The 15,704-nt window shown below is 43.0% G+C and overlaps 1 protein-coding gene across 5 annotated transcripts in view; it reads left to right on the forward strand.

Annotated features, from left to right (window-relative positions):
* The window catches only part of CYRIA (CYFIP related Rac1 interactor A), a 71,614-nt gene that overhangs the window by 22,738 nt on the left and 33,172 nt on the right, over positions 1-15,704 (forward strand). For 2 of the 5 annotated variants that reach the window (XM_090031835.1, XM_090031839.1), the window contains exon 3: positions 1,011-1,157. The exons of the other annotated variants lie outside the window; for them this stretch is intronic. The gene's annotated coding sequence lies outside the window, so the exon portion shown is untranslated. The remainder of the gene's footprint in view (positions 1-1,010; positions 1,158-15,704) is intronic. 5 annotated transcript variants of the gene reach the window in all.

Raw genomic sequence — 15,704 nt, forward strand, 5'->3', positions numbered from 1 at the left:
CAGGCTGCCTGGGACCATCTCCATGCATGTGGTGCCCCCGGTCTCACCACCTTCCTCCCACTCCCTCCTAGCTCCCTGCAGGCTGGAACTCTGCCAACCTACAGGGAGCTTGCTGCAAAATTCGCGGGTTTCTCTGGTAAAATGTGAAATCCGCATTTGCCTCGAAACATTTTTCAATTATTTTTTTCATGAAAAAGGCCGACTTCGTTATAAAGGAACTTCATTCCCAGAGGATTCATTAACCGAGGTATTACTGTACTCATTATTGTGTACATTTGGATCTGTGTATTAAGTAAAAATTTTTTTGGCATTGCATTAATACGATAATACTGTAGTAAATGTTGACTGCAATTCAAGGCTTTTTGTTTAATGATAATTGCTTTTTAAAGTTGATTCCCATCTTGAGCTGGGGAACATGATTCTCCTATGGAAAATAAATGCTAATATTCTTAAGTTCTGGACTATGGAAGAATGGCAGATCTCATGAAACAAAACAAAAAACATGCTGCACCCTGCACCTAGAATAGAATTCTGAAAATACTTATTGAAAAGCAGACTTAAATAATATTAAATGCATGCCACTCTGTTTTAGTAACCTGTTCTGGAAACTCAGGTCATCCAAACTATAGCAAACCAGTCTGGTAGAAACAGTTCTAGCATGTAAAAATATTTATTTTTAATTAGTATAACTACTATGATAAGGCTGCATGCTTGTTGTATGTCTGTTGTTTTGTTGAATTCTTAATATAATGTCTATTGGTACCAGTGACTATTGTTTTCAGGCAGCTGTGCTAATTTTGGCAACAAATTCACCATTTTATGTTCCCATTTAAGTTGTTGAGTTTGATCTACTATAATTGTATTGAATAAAAACCCAAATTATGTATATTGCATGTCTACTTGAAACAACTTTAAAATTGTTAAGGTAAGCCTATTTTAATGTTCCAGATTTTTTTTAAAGAACAAGTTTGGACTTTCTTTGGCATAATCCAGTTTCTTTCCTTTGTAAGATAGGGAAGTGTCATCTGCAAGGTTGAAAGGAAAAGCACAGTGATTCCGGATGCAAATCTGTGTGTTTTTGTATGACGAGCAGGCTCAAATGTCTAGTTCCATTACTTTGTATTGTTGAACCTGAATTGGAACGAATACATTTCTAGGTAAGAATTTTTCAGTGTCTGCAGGTGTTGTGGTTCCTCCTCTACAGTGTCAGAGAATCTCTATAACCCAAGATAAAGAATATTGCAATGTAACTGTATTTCTGTTAAATGTTCACTGTACTTCTGTTAAAGCTTCACTTTGGCTTCTAAATGTTGAGGAAAATAGGTCCACGCTCCCAATGATTCCATCATGGCAGAAGAAACTCTGAATGAAACAACTTGTTAAGTAAAAGCATTAGTCTGCTCTGCAAAAAAAATTAAAAAAATGTTGAGGCATCATGAAAGAGAAGGAGATCTCTTATGAGAAATCCTGCAGAATCCAAAGGTGTAAAGAATAGTACGACTGTACTCGAGCTGCCCCCGGGTCTGTTTCTCCTTTACAGTTCTCTGCTAATTTGGCCACTGTTTTCAATCTCTGAGGGCTACAGAGCCTAAAGAGAGAAAGTGTCAAGCACATAATTAGGCTCTGGAATTTTGGAACATTTTTCATCGAGAAGAGAACGCCGTATAAAGCTATATACTAGTTCTGATGTCAAACACACTGTTCCTCATCACTAGGGATCCTGGTTTTCCCTGATAAAAAAAATCTCAGATTCTCCGATTTAAAAACTCCCCAAATCCGTGATTTAAAATGAAAGCCCACCCACCAGCAGTCAGGGCTACAACGTCAGGGACCCGTGTCCACAGCCCCCTGCCCCCAGCTGGAGGTGGCAGCTGCTGCAGAGTGAAGCCTAGCTTCCCCCCTTCCCCTTCTGCACTGCCTCCTGCTGTGGGTTTGGGCAGGAACGGGTCCTATCCTGGGGGGGGTGGCTCCCTGTGCCCCCAGATCTGTGTAGGCTGTGGGGTAGGCTCCCACCCTGCTGCCCTCCCCCGGGGCCTCTGCAGCCTAGTGGGTGTGAGCCGACACTGCGTGGCAGAATGAGGCTGTGCAGAGAAGGTGCTTGGAGCTGCGAGCTTCACGCTGCCATAGCAATCTGTCCCCTGTGCATGTGGCACCAGCAGGGACAGCGGTGCAGGGTTGTGCCTCTGAGTGCTACTGCCCGTGCAGGGGGTGCCTCACCAGGGCAGTGCAGCGGCAAGAAGATTCCCACTCCCTGGTGTCAGGTTATGCGTACTGGTCTGAGGAGGCCCTGGGGTGGGCAGCAGGGCACAAGCCCAAGCCTGCAGTGGGTAGCTCACACTTGCCCCACCCTGCACACAGATCTGGGGGGGTGAGTCTCCTTTGCCCCCTGGTATTTGCGCGGTGATGGGAAGCTAGCCCCACCCTCCTGCCACCCAGACAAGCTGTCCTCAGCCTCATCCTGCTCCCCATTGGGGCCCTGTGGCCGTGCATTAGGGCCCTGGGCCCCAAGCCCCACACACTGCATGGCTGGGCAGCAGCCCCAGCCCTGCCCAACTCCCTCCCTCCCTTCCTATGGGGGCCTCAATCCTCTCCACACCCCCCCTCCCCCTTACCTGCAGGAGCTGCTTTCCAGGCTGTGGCAATCACGTGCATATACATTTCCTTCTTAGACTTTTTGAAAGGAAATATGCTGTTTGAACTAAGCTCTCTCTCAAATGATGACTCAAATGAGAAGGAAAGCCACACTTTTTCATACAGCATTCATGTTGAGAATAAGGAAAATAAAACTAGTGAATTGGTTAGATGTAATAAAACAGTCCATAAAATGTGAAAGTAAATCTCTAGGTTAGCTTTTCCCTTCTTTCTGTCAGCAGGATAGCTATGAATCATCAAGCAGGAGATGCTGCACATCAAATACTGCAAAAAAGCAACTTGTTGCAAGAGGAAACGTTAAATCTATCCCACATTCTGAACCAGGGGGATGCCAGCCAAACAGATTTGGTTCAGCTGCAAACAAGAAGCTCCATACCAGTCTGTAGTTCATAAGTACTGTCAGTGTTAGAGCTGAGATGGTGGGTAAAAGCAACAGAACAGCAGCAACTTATTGTGGAATGCTGAAGGATTCGTAAGTTTGAGCTCAGCAGAGACCACAGGTATTGTCTAGTGTGGGGTGTCAAACTCACCCTGGGCCATAGGCTGGCCAGATCTAGACTGCAGCTGCTCCTTCCTGGCTAAATTTATGGGCCCACATTCAGGTGACAGCATGGGCTTGCATTTGGGAGGCTGTACAGAAATTGGGGATTGTGTCTGCAAGGAAATGGGTCCATAGCAGCACAGAGCTCTGACCAGGCAGCAGCACACAGCTGGAGGTGTGCAGCAGCAGTGCAGTTCAGCCAGCACTCTGCACCAGTACATGCCTCTTGTAGATGCATGCCTCCAGCTCTGTGCTTCATTAACATGGGTCCTCACTGCTGCACATCCCCAATACTACCAGCTGGCCAGTGTTCAGGATGTGGCATGGAGTCATGGGTGTGTAGTTGCACAAACATGGCTTCTTCCAGCTGCAGGCCTCTAGTTCCAATACCCTCAGGTAGCAGCATGGAGCTGGTGGCATGCAGCTGCCCGAAGCCAAGTTTGCAGAACTGCTTGTCCACTGCTCCATACTGCTGTCTAGAGGCGTGAAACTCTGGCATGTTGGCAGTGTTGGGAGCATGTGGGATCTAGAGGTAGTGCACTTTTGGTAGCCCATCAGACTACTTGTGGGCCAGCTACAGCAGATATATGGACGGGGTGTTTTACATCCCTGATTTAGATGTTCTAAACTCTTGCAGGAGTGGACCAGAGAATTTTATTCAGTTACTCTACAGTGGAGGGAGCTGTTTGCCATTAGACCAATAAATATGTCCTTACTATATGTTCAGTTAGCACCTGTGTTTTATGCATTTTGATCTTTTGATCTTGTTGATTTCTTTCCTTGTTCCACAATAAGGAGATCCATAATAGAAGGACTCTAGAAATATAATGCAAAACTATAGAGCAAACAATTTCTACAGGATTGTTAAAGGACTAAATTAAACAGATGCCTGCCTTGGAGCAAAATCAGCTCTGCTGGGATTTTTCCCTCTTATCTGCTTCACTGGCTGACACAGATGTCACCTCATGTCCTTATAGGGTCAGGCTCTTGTTGCTACCAGGGCTTCAGGGGCTCAGTCCTGCAGGAAAACTGCAAATGGGGGAACCAACAAGAAGTGCACCTTTGAAAATGGGGGACCTTGGAAGATTGGAAACAGTGCTGGAGGATTCTCAGAGCATGTCTTTACAAATGGGGGAACCTGGGCAGGTGCCTCAGAGCTACAGGGTGCTGATCCTGCATGCCCCTGTAAGGACATCCTTGGGGGGGTCACACCTCTGAAGCAGTGGGAATGTCTATTCTCCCACCATAAAGCAAACAGACATCTGAAATACAGCAGCACAGATTTTTTACTATCTGTTGTTATGGCCACAACTTTGGGCAGTTTTGGCATGACAAGGGGCATGGACATCTGTTTCCATGGGGTTTGTGCCTCAATAAACATTTTTAAGGTAGTACAAAAGCAATGTCAGTTTTCAGCCTTGGTTCAATTTTAGGCTTTATGGCCCTTAAGCAAGAGAGATTCCTGCTTAAGGGAACGTCCCAACCTCCCTTTTTGTTGCTGTTAATATCTGAGGCAGGGGAATGCCTATATAATCTGGGAATGATGCTTGTAGGTTTGGGTAGGTGAGTGTGGAGTGAGGATATTAGACTGGAAGCATAAAGTGTAGACATTTTGGGGGAAAGTGGAATGAAGAACAGGAGTGAAGGAAAAAAAGGGAGTAATGCAGAAGAAAATTCTTGTGTGTATTATATGGAAAAAAAAGGAGTGAAGAGGAAATGAGGAATAGCAAAAACTCAGCCAATATAATGAATGACAAGTTCTAAGGTTACTAAATGGAAAGTTGACTGACAGTATAAGTCAAATACAATACATTCTTTTGTTGGTGTTTGGCACAGTGCACCCATCTGGTCTCATATAGGCGCTCGCTAGCAACCTTAGAGCACACACCCAGATCCGTCCATGGGGTGTGTCCTGGGGACTTGTGTGTTGGGTCGTGTTCACCCCTGAGGGAGGCCCCGACACTCACCTGGCATGACTTGATCTTGTTTTCTTCAGTGGTGGGGCTCCCCCTCGCGGATTTTCACAGACCGGGCGCTGTCCTTTGCAGGTGTTATTGGGGCTCCACCTCCCCTACCCCCTAGCCATGTGCCAGCCCTCAGGACAACTGGATGATGAACCACCAGCGTGTCCCTGGCCTGTCCCCCTGGTGTTTCCTCCTTGCTATTGTCCTTTCTTGCCCGTCCCTTGATGACCCTTCACCCCAGGTGACCAGACCATCCTTGCCTCAGTATCTGCTCTCCCCTTTTGAGGTGCTGCAGTTCACTGTGTTGACTCCGCTCTTTCTCTTGACCCAGGGGGGGACTTGGAGATGCCTTCCCTGGTCCAGGTTCTATGTACCCTCCAAAATAATAAAAGAAAAGAAAAGGGAAGAAAAAAATAGGGTATGGGCCTCAGCCCACCCCACTCATGGATCTGGTGTCTGTGATCCTCAGGATCCCTCAACACCATCCTCCTTGATCTGGCTGCCCTGCCAAGCCTGGTGGGTATTCCTTTTAGAGAAGCCGGGACCTTTCCTGTGGGTCCCCGTCTGGCCTCCTGCTGAGCTGACAACTCTGCCGCTGTACAGCCCAGGGAACAGCTTTGCCTTCTGGTTCCAGTGTTACTGCCCCGTCTCTGTTTCCCACCGCTGGCTTTTAAATCAGCCAGGCAGCGGTTTTTGATGACGTCATCTGCTGGCGCCACTCCCAGCAAGAAATAAAAGTGGCTGATAAACCGTGCTGGCGGCCTTTCTTGGTACGGCTCGGCTTTTTTCTGAAAAAGATAAGTGAGTCCTCTCTTCAGGGCTTTTTGTTTCTTCCTTCGGGCAGCTCAGCCCTGCCTCAGGTCCTGCTGTGAGAGGGTGCTCTGGGGCCTCTGTTTTTGTCCCCCTGGGGGACACAGCTTGTATGGACTTCCATGATGTATGCATACCACTAGGTTTTTAATCTCTTATTTGTCAATTTATCTCCTGTGCTGTCATTTGTATTGTATGACAGGTAGTGAGGAATTTTGTCACGTGATGGAAAGGTGTCTACTTTGACATTTGGAGTGTAGATGTCTGGGATGCGAAAGATCTGGCAGATCTCAGAGCCCTCCTTCCCTCCCCCCAGACTTCTGCTCTGCAGTGAAAGTCCCACTTACCTTGTGACAGTGAAAAGTTCTGTACATGTTCCACAGGTGGCAGCACAATGAGCATGCTCGAATCCCTACCTGCTGCTGCTCACTGCTGTTTACTAGTATTTTAAAGAAAGATCCTTTTTTCTTTATTCTGCCTTTCAAAAACAAAATGTCTTATTCTAGGGCAAAGGTCAGCAACGTTTTTGGGCAGAGTGCCTAAAACACCTGCAACCTCTACTTGTAAGCTGTTGGTGTGACAAGGGAACATGGCAGGGCAGCTGCAAGGGGCCTAATCCTTGTTGTGGCAGCACAGCCCCAGCCCCTTTCTCATCATCCACTCGGAGGCATGCATGCCAAGCAAAATGCCTTTGTGTGCCACACTCTGCCCCTTCCCCGCCCCCCACTGGGTGTTCTAGGGAGTGCTGCATTTGAGAAAATAAGGTAATTTGGAAACACAAATCCCCTTGACATTTTCCTTCCAAGGGACATGAATTATCACCAGTAACAAATGAGAGTCTACAGGAAGCTTGGGCCATGTGACTTCACTCTTCCCCCGCTTTTTTTTGGCGGGGGGGGGGGGGGAACTGCCCCCATCATGAAAACATTTTTAAAAAATATTTCTAACAAACTTGTTTCATAGATTTCATAGACATTAGGGCTGGAAGGGACCTCGGAAGATCATTGAGTCCAGTCCCTCACCTGAAGGGCAGGAAGTCAGCTGGGGTCATAGGATCCCAGCAAGATAAGCATCCAATTTCCTCATGAAGGTGTTCAATGTAGGTGCTTGAACCACCTCCGATGGCAGACTGTTTCAGACCTTGGGGGCTTGGACAGTAAAGAAATTCATCCTTATGTTGTTTGTTTGTTTTTGGTGACACCTTTACCAAACATGGCTGATGTTTTAGACCATGCTGGCTGACTTCCTCAAGTACACTACTTCCTGCATTCAAAGCTGAAAAAAAGAGCAGGAGCAGCAAGTTACACATCTGGCTCCTTCTTTCCCACTGGAACAAAGAAAATATTTCACAGGGCTTTTCTGAGTTAATTGATGTAAACAATTGGTTTTGAAGTCACTGGCACGTAACAAATGTGTGTGATAGGCGGATGTGAGGAATAGGTCTGCCTCCTAATGTGATTTCACTGTTACTGACTAGGAAAAAATCATTTTTAAAAATAGAAGGCCTTGGCCTTGCAAATGCTGAAGTATGTGCAGTATTTTAAGTGTTTGTAGACTATATATATGCTCAGACTAAAGCTTCGGGTAGTTTGTGTGCACTTTGGGGATCTAAACGATCTAATCTACTAGGTAAGGTATTCAACTGCATCATAACAGTGCTTCTCTGCTCCCTTTACAGTTGTGCAAAATGGCAGTTGTAAAAAATGAAATACTAGTGTGCCATGCTTCTTTTGCATTCGTTCACTCATGTAAATAGGATATGGACAGAATAGAAGGAGTTATTCAGAACCTATGCTAGTTCTAATAAATGTTTGTTCTTTTAAAATTTTTCAGCACTTTTCCTGTAAATGTCAAATGCACATTAGTCAATTTGTAAATATATGACTTCGTGTTAATTTCCAAGTAGCATCCTGAAACCAAGCATGCTTCGTTTCAGTGTTTGTAGACCTTTTCTGTTTCCCCAAACGCAGGTAATTTTTAAAATATTTTTAAATAACCAATTCCAGTAAGGTTAAGTAGTAATAAGTAACTTCAGTTATATTTAGTACATTTATTTTTTTAAATACTAGGGGCATATTTTTCAAATATAGCTATCTAAAGTTAGGCATTTTAATAATGGGTCTAGTTTTTTCAGATGTATTGGGCACCTACATCTGGAGACAAACAGAAGCTACTTGGTATTTCTCTACTTCTGGGAATTGGGCGGTCATTTAGATGCTTTATGTGCATTTCTGTGAGATTTGCAAATCCAGTTTTAAAGGTGTGTCCTGTCTTTGAGCACACTGATTTGATAAGATTGTCCTAGTTCAGACTTATGGCTGTTTTCTTCTTTTAAAAGTTTACTATTGATTGATGCTTATTTATTTGGGGGGTTTTAAAATGTTTTCTGTGATCTCAGTTTTATTTGTAACTGGGATGTTTGCTACATATTTGCACTTAGATTGAGAGTGAATAAATCTGTTGATCCAGGTTATTAAGAATTTCTAAACATGTTAAAGATAATAGTGGAATAATGCCTACATTTTGACATGCATAAGTAAAACTGGTTATTTATGTTATGTTTTCAATGAGTTTATTTGTAGAAAATATATTCACTGTGTTAAGATGGTGTTTTTGTTGTTTTGGTGTAGCTTAGTTAATAATGCCACTTAGTGGATAACTGGTATAACTACAGTTTCTACAGAAACCTGAATCAAGTGGCATAAAACTGTGATTCTATTTATGCTGTATTTTTTTTTCTCTTTAGATTGAGTGTGTTAAAAATGGGCACACTTTCAAATTTCCTTTTTTTGGTCAGCATGTTAATAAACATACGTGCCCTGAGTGGTTTTTTCTGACAAAATAATTGGATTGAGTGGCTTGGAAAGGAAGGATACTCACTCACTTCAGAACTCAAAGTGGTAAATGTGTAAAGCTCCTTAAGTGAAATCAAGATGGTGTTATTCAGATAAATTAGAGCTGACTGGTTTAAAGCGGTAACAGTTTTATTGTTTGTTTTGTATTTCTTAATTGTTAACAAAATACAAGTCTGTGGTGCTCAATACTGTATTTAATCTATGAATCAAGTGTGAGGCAGTGTCAGCTGCTGCCTGCCCCCCCACCTCCTCTGACTTCCCCCCCCCCATCCCGTAGCCTCAGGTCCCTGTCCCCCCACCCCTGTTACATCCTCCCCCCAGTCTAGCCCGATAGCAGCGGCAGTGGTGTGGCAGGATAGTCCAAGCTCCAGGGCCTGGCTGGAGCTGTCACTGCTGCCATCAGGCCAGGCTGGGGCCAGGCTCCATGCTCCAGGCTGAAGTGGGAATGGAGCTTTTTAGTGCTAGAGCAAGGGTAAGCCTGAGGGGAAGAGGAACAGGTGAGAAGCAGAGGCAATGGGGGCTGGGCTGTGAGGGCAGGGGGGTGCGGAGGCTGCAGGGGAACGCATAAGGGGGGTAAATGATAGCACGCATGGCAGGGGGCAAGAGGCAGTGATCAAGCTGCTTGATGCCCTCCTCACCTCCCTATCACCTGCTCTCTACTGTCTCCCTCAGTGCCTGCACCCCTATTGCCTTTGCCCCTGCTAGTACTTACCCTGCTGGAGCAATATGTGTGTGTGGGAAGGGTGAATTTAAAACAGCCCTCAAATAATAATTAGATTCTCTATGTGGAAAATTATAACAAATTTATAAATTCTCCATATATAGAATCTAATTATTGAGGGGGTCATCTTAAATTAAGGGTCATCTTGGAATTGAGTAAATGTGGTAATTTGGCATTTTACCAAATGGCTCTATGATTCTCTTGCTGGTAACTGTGGTATGAGAGGTGGTAGGAAAATTGGGGAATACATCCTTTAGGATTAGTTTAAACTTTCAAATCTTCTGATTTTAGAATACTTGGAATGATTGGTCTTGATTATTTTGAACACTTGAAAAATTATATTTTTGGATTAATTGACAAGCTAACTTGAGCACTTAAAAAAGTATTTTCAGTAACTGAATGGAAGCAATAAACAAAAACCGGTATTTTCTTGATTCAGTGGTGATAAGATGCCATTCTCTGATATGCTCCAGGCTGAAGTGGGAATTGAACTTTTTAGCTCTCCATTCCCACTTCACAGTTGCAAGAAGAGGATTGAGGAAAACTTGAATTAAGTACAGAACTTGGTTAGAGATCATTAAAATCTTTCTTTATCTATATTGAATTCAACACGGGAATCCAGTCACTTTTTTGAGCATAGCAGAATTTTGTACAGAAGATGTGGATATCTTTTCAAAATATTTGTTCATGTAATGTATTCTCTTCCGACTTTACGCCACCCATTAGAGTAGAAACTTACATCAACAAGTTTCATTACACTATAATAAAGATCTCAGCATTCTAGTATTCTACTTTTGGGATTGTGCTTCAACATTATCCTATTCCTTTTTTTTTCTTCATCTAATGCCCAGCAGAGTAGGGTCCTGATCCTTGACTATGTCTTTAAAGTACTGTGGCAATATACAGGTTTCCCTCAATTTATGCGGTACATGTATTCCTGGAGAGCGGCACATAAATCAAATTTGCATAAAGCAAACGTACTTTATAACGTAAGAAATAGGGATAGGTTCCTGTGTCATCTGCTCCCGGGGCCACTTCAGCATGGGCTGAGGTGAGTGAAGACAAGCAGAGCCCTGGGTGGTGCGGGGTGTGGCACTCACCCCAGCCCCGGCTGCAGTGGCCCCAGGAGCTACTGGCACCAGCTGCATGCAGCCATTGGGCAGCACCGTTCCCCAACCCCCCCGGGGCTCTGCCTATCTCCACTCACCTCAGCTCCTGCTGCAGCTATCCCGGGAGTGGCCGATGACAGCTCCCCGTAGCCGCTCGGCTGCACCGTGCCCTGGTGCTGGCAGCTCCCAGGGCCGCTGCAGCTGGGACTGGGGTGAGTGCCACGCTCTGCACCACCTGGGGCTCCGTTTGTCCACACTCACCCCAGCCCGCAGTGGAGCGGCGCCGGGAGCAGCCAACATGGAAACCAATTCCTTACATTATAATGTACATTCGCTTTATGCAAATTCAACTTATGCAGCGTTTTCCAGGCCTATGCCAATCGCATATATGTGAATTTACCTTGCATATAACGAATTACGGGTACAAAAGAGTCATCACATAAGAGCAAATTCACATAAATTGAACCCATATAAATCAAGGGAAACTTGTAGTAGCAACTAATAATAGTATGCTATAGTAACAAGGTGGTTGTGCTTTCCTTTTTATCAAATTATTTAAGTTGTCAAGGCAGTCTCAGAGTATGGGAGACCCAGATCCAATTTCCTCATCAATATGGACTTTCTTAAGTGAGCTGGGAAGAGTGGGAGTGATTTTAGTCCAGTAATCAGGCAGTCAACTTGGGCTGTTTTGTGTGTTGTGATTCCAGGCTCTGTGTTTGGAAATATTTACATATTCCTTGAAAAGTAAAACAGCTTCAGCAGTTCAGATGGGAGCAGTTCACTTCAGGAAATTCTATGGAGTAGAGGTAGTGTCACACTCTTGGGAAGTATAAGATAAGGGAGGGAAATAAACCTCTCTTGCACATCCTGGGTAAGTGCCCTAACTGCCTAGCCATTGGATAAAAACACTGCTACTGTCATTGTAACAACCCATTCTTTGTAAATAACTCCTGTGAAACCTTTAATTTTCATTGGTTTTATTTTACATATCTGAAATTGAAACAGAAGACTCTACCTGGTCTGTGAATGAAACCTTGTTTTGGCTTTTCATTTCAGGAAGAAACGGAAAGGAAAATTATTTTGGTTCACGTAGAACAAAATCACTTACAAATTAACTCCACAGTGATGAATAGCTGTTCTTTTTTTTTCTTTCTAAATTACTAAAGTAGTTGAATTGGCTGGCTCCACAGGAAGCTATACTGAGTTATCCTTCTTGAGAGGTTGCTAGATAATAGAGGCTTGATTTCTATTGACTGAATATCTTATTGTAAAATGTTATACTACAATGTTATGGTACATAATAATGTGCAGCGTATCAGTGGTGCCCAACTTTTTGGCTCTTTGGGCTAGATCTGGTCACTGGGCCCAATTCAGCATGCATTGGGCCACGGGCCACAGATCAGCCTAACCCTGGCCCCATGTGCACTGGGTGTGGCAGATAGGCTCTGCTGTCCTGGTCTTGGCTCTGGCCATGGCAAGCCAGCGCCCACAGATCAGGCCCCAGCCCCATGCACACCAAATTGGGCTTGCACACAGGGCCGTGTCATCTGGCCTGCAGGGCTTGGAGGTTTGCAGTGGGGGGAGTGATAGCATTCTCTCATGGCCAACCTTCCAAACCCTTGGGGAGCCCTGTGGGCCAGATTACATGGCTTCATGGACCAGGGGTTGACCACCCCTGTAACATTAATAATAATAATAATAATGATGAGGATGATGATAATATTATAAACCACAGTTGTTTTTGTGCTGACAGAAGTAGCTCTTCTTCCCCAAGCGGCAATTCTGTATTGCTACCCTTAGTGGAAATGCTGATAACAATAACCCAGGATAGACCGATTTAACTAAGCAAGTAGAAAACTTTGTGTGAAACATTTTTTCTTGCTTTTATACTATTTTGTTCCCTTCCTGAAGAAAGAGTTGGTATCTCTTTTTTTGCTTGGTAACTATTAAAACATTTGTGACTAAACATATTAATTTATCACTTTGCTTTGGTCAACCGGACGTGTGTGTGTGTGTGTGTGTGTGTGTGTGTGTATGTAACCTAATATACCTTAAATCAGATTCTTAATATTTACTTTTTTTGAAAATGATAAATGATAGTTAGATTATACGGAGGTGATAAATCACAGTTAAAAAGTTTTATATAGAAATTCATTAAAATTCATAAAAATAGTATTTATATTTTTTATTAAATAAAATTGCTCAGATTTTGCTGGAGACCTAAGAAAAGACTATCAAATCATCTTTTTCATTTGAAACTGATTTATTGAATAAAACAAGTAATTATGAACCAGGCCACTCATTTCTGATCATTATGTTCTAGACTGTTTTAGAACTAATAAACTTCAGCCTTTAACATCTAGGCTTACAGTGTTTTTGAAATTAGAAATCTTGCTTTCATTTTTCTGTTTCTTCAACAATTGTTTTGTTAACTCTGAGTGGACTAATTGAAGAAGCTGAAATGAAGCAACGTTATTTTTCTACCTGAAGAGAGATGACAGCTGGCACCCGGGTGCATATCAACAAATTCCAGTTCCAGTTCCAGTTTCATAGCCAATAACTTCTACCAGTTCAGTGCCTTGTCTATCATTAAACCTTTAGCATCAAAATATTTCTTTTTTTGTTTTGTTCTGTTTTTAAATTTAAATGGTGTTAACATATTACAGTAGTGTTGTTTTCAGGCTGAAAATATAATTCAGTAATTACCCTCTTTAATTGTAAACATACTTTTATTTTACTATTTAAAATTGAAAAATCCAATTAAAATCTGTATTTTTTTAAATTAAAAAGTACCAGTCATCTATGGGATCATTTCAAAATAGTATCTGGGTTAGTTTGTTTTTTCAGGGAAGTTGATATAAAAAACAATCATCACAGTATGCAATACGTCTCTCTTCTTTCTGAATTCAGATTATTCTATAGATATTTTGGTTAATGGCAATGGAATTGTGAAGAACCAGATTAGGGTCACCTCATAACTAATTGAAATACTCCTAATTTATTTCACTGGACTTTGTTTCAGGTTCTAGGTTTCAGTTGAGAAAATGTTCCTACCTTATTAAAGGTACAGATATATTTGTTTTTGTTTTCTTTTTCCTTGCTCTGGAAATTAGTCAGTGGCCATATAAATGTAATTCTGTATTACAGTTTCTTTTTAGACTGTGCTTTCATGCCCTCTTTTTCCTTAATAGTGTAGAATGCTTTGGATAATTAAAAACACTTGAAATTGGAATATTATCTTGTGATAAGTTTTGGCTGCAAACAGCAGAGGGCACTATAGAATCAACAAAAGGCTTCCCTAAGCTTGTTTTATCCCTGTTTCATGTGAAGCCATGTTGAATGAGTAAATGTCTGTAGACTGGTCTGTGAGTTTTAAATGCCTCCTTTACAGGAAATCCACTGAGTAACATTTCAGGGTTGTCAAAACAACTGCACAATGTCTACTTTTGTGCATGTGTTTAACTTTGCTCACATCACTGAACAATACTCTGTTTTCTTTGTATAATGGACCTCTATGGTCATGTGCATCTTGTAATATTAAGGGAGTAAACTGTGTCATAAATGAATCTATGATTAAATACCATGCAAATTTCTCAATTAGTTAAAATACAGCTTTATTACAAAGTTAAGCTTGAGCATAAAGGTACTACAGTGTATCAGTTTTACTATTTTAAGAAAACTGTATTGTACAAAATTTATTGCAGGCTTCCAACTAATTACTTTCAAGCTTATCCTATTTTAAGGAATATCAGCATATTCCTTTTGTAACAAATTGTAACACACTAAATTTGAAATTTGTAATTCTTATTATGAGCCATGATTAGGAGGTGTTTCTTGTTCTCAGTGTATGGATTTTGTTTTATTTCTAGACCATCTCTGACAACACAGTTCTCATATTGATCTTTCTCACTGCATTGTGTATTTTCTTTTTTCAGTGTGCATGCAGTGTTAGAAAGACTCTAACCTCTAGTGGTTGACAGAAGTTGGTATTTTGCATTCTATTTGGATTAAGGCAAAGGAGTTTGTTGTACTGCTCCCTATCCGGAGCCGGAGGAAAAGCAAGGACGACATTGGACCCCTGCTAAACCAGATGGGACAACTGACAACCAACACCCAGAAAAAAGCCAACTTGCTAAATGGGTACTTTGTGTCAGTCTTTTACCAGTCCCAAGGGTCGCCCCTGCTCATTATGGGATGGGAAGACCTGGGTGAGGGAGATTCCTTACCTTCCATCAATGCTGACCTTGTGAAGGAAAACCTTGAGAGGCTGGATACCTTCAAGTCAGCCAGCTCTGACAGCTTACACCCCAGGGTACTCAAGGAGCTGGCAAGCATCATCGCTTGGTCCCTGGCACGGATCTTCAAGAACTCCTAGCACTCTGTTGAAGTGCCCAAAGATTGGAAGGAGGCCAATGTGGTGCCTATCTTCAAGAAGGGGAGAAAAGTGGATCCGGCAAACTACAGGCCCATCAGCCTGACCTCTACCCCGGGGAAGGTCTTAGAAAAGGTTATCAAAGAGGCTATTCTTAACAGAGTGGCCAATGGCAACATCCTGAGAGATAGCCAGCATGAGTTTGTTGTGGGTAGGTTTTGCTTGACTAATCTTATTTCCTTTTACAACCAGGTGACCCATAACCTAGACAAGGGAGAAGAGTTTGATGTCGTATATCTTGACTTTAAAAAAGCCTTCAATCTGGTATCCCACGATCACCTCTTAGCAAAACTGGCCAAGTGCAGCCTGAGCTTCACCACTGTCTGCTGGCTGGGGAATTGGCTCCGTGGTTGGACCCAGAGGGTGGTGGGTGATGGAAGTCAATTGTCATCGTGTGCTGTGGCCAGTGGGGTCCCTCAAGGCTCTGCCCTTGGACCTATATTACTCAACATCTTCATTAATGATGTGGACATTGGAATCAGAAGCTGACTGGCCAAGTTCACTGATGACACCAAACTTTGGGGTAAAGCGTCCACACCTGAGGACAGGAGGATGATCCAGGCTTACCTTGACAGGCTCAGGAAATGGGCAGACAAGAACCTGATGGTGTTCAACACTGA

This window comes from Crocodylus siamensis, chromosome 1, assembly GCF_052110815.1.
Source record: "Crocodylus siamensis isolate JL-2025a chromosome 1, ASM5211081v1, whole genome shotgun sequence".
In the NCBI taxonomy this organism is placed as follows: Eukaryota; Metazoa; Chordata; order Crocodylia; family Crocodylidae; genus Crocodylus; species Crocodylus siamensis.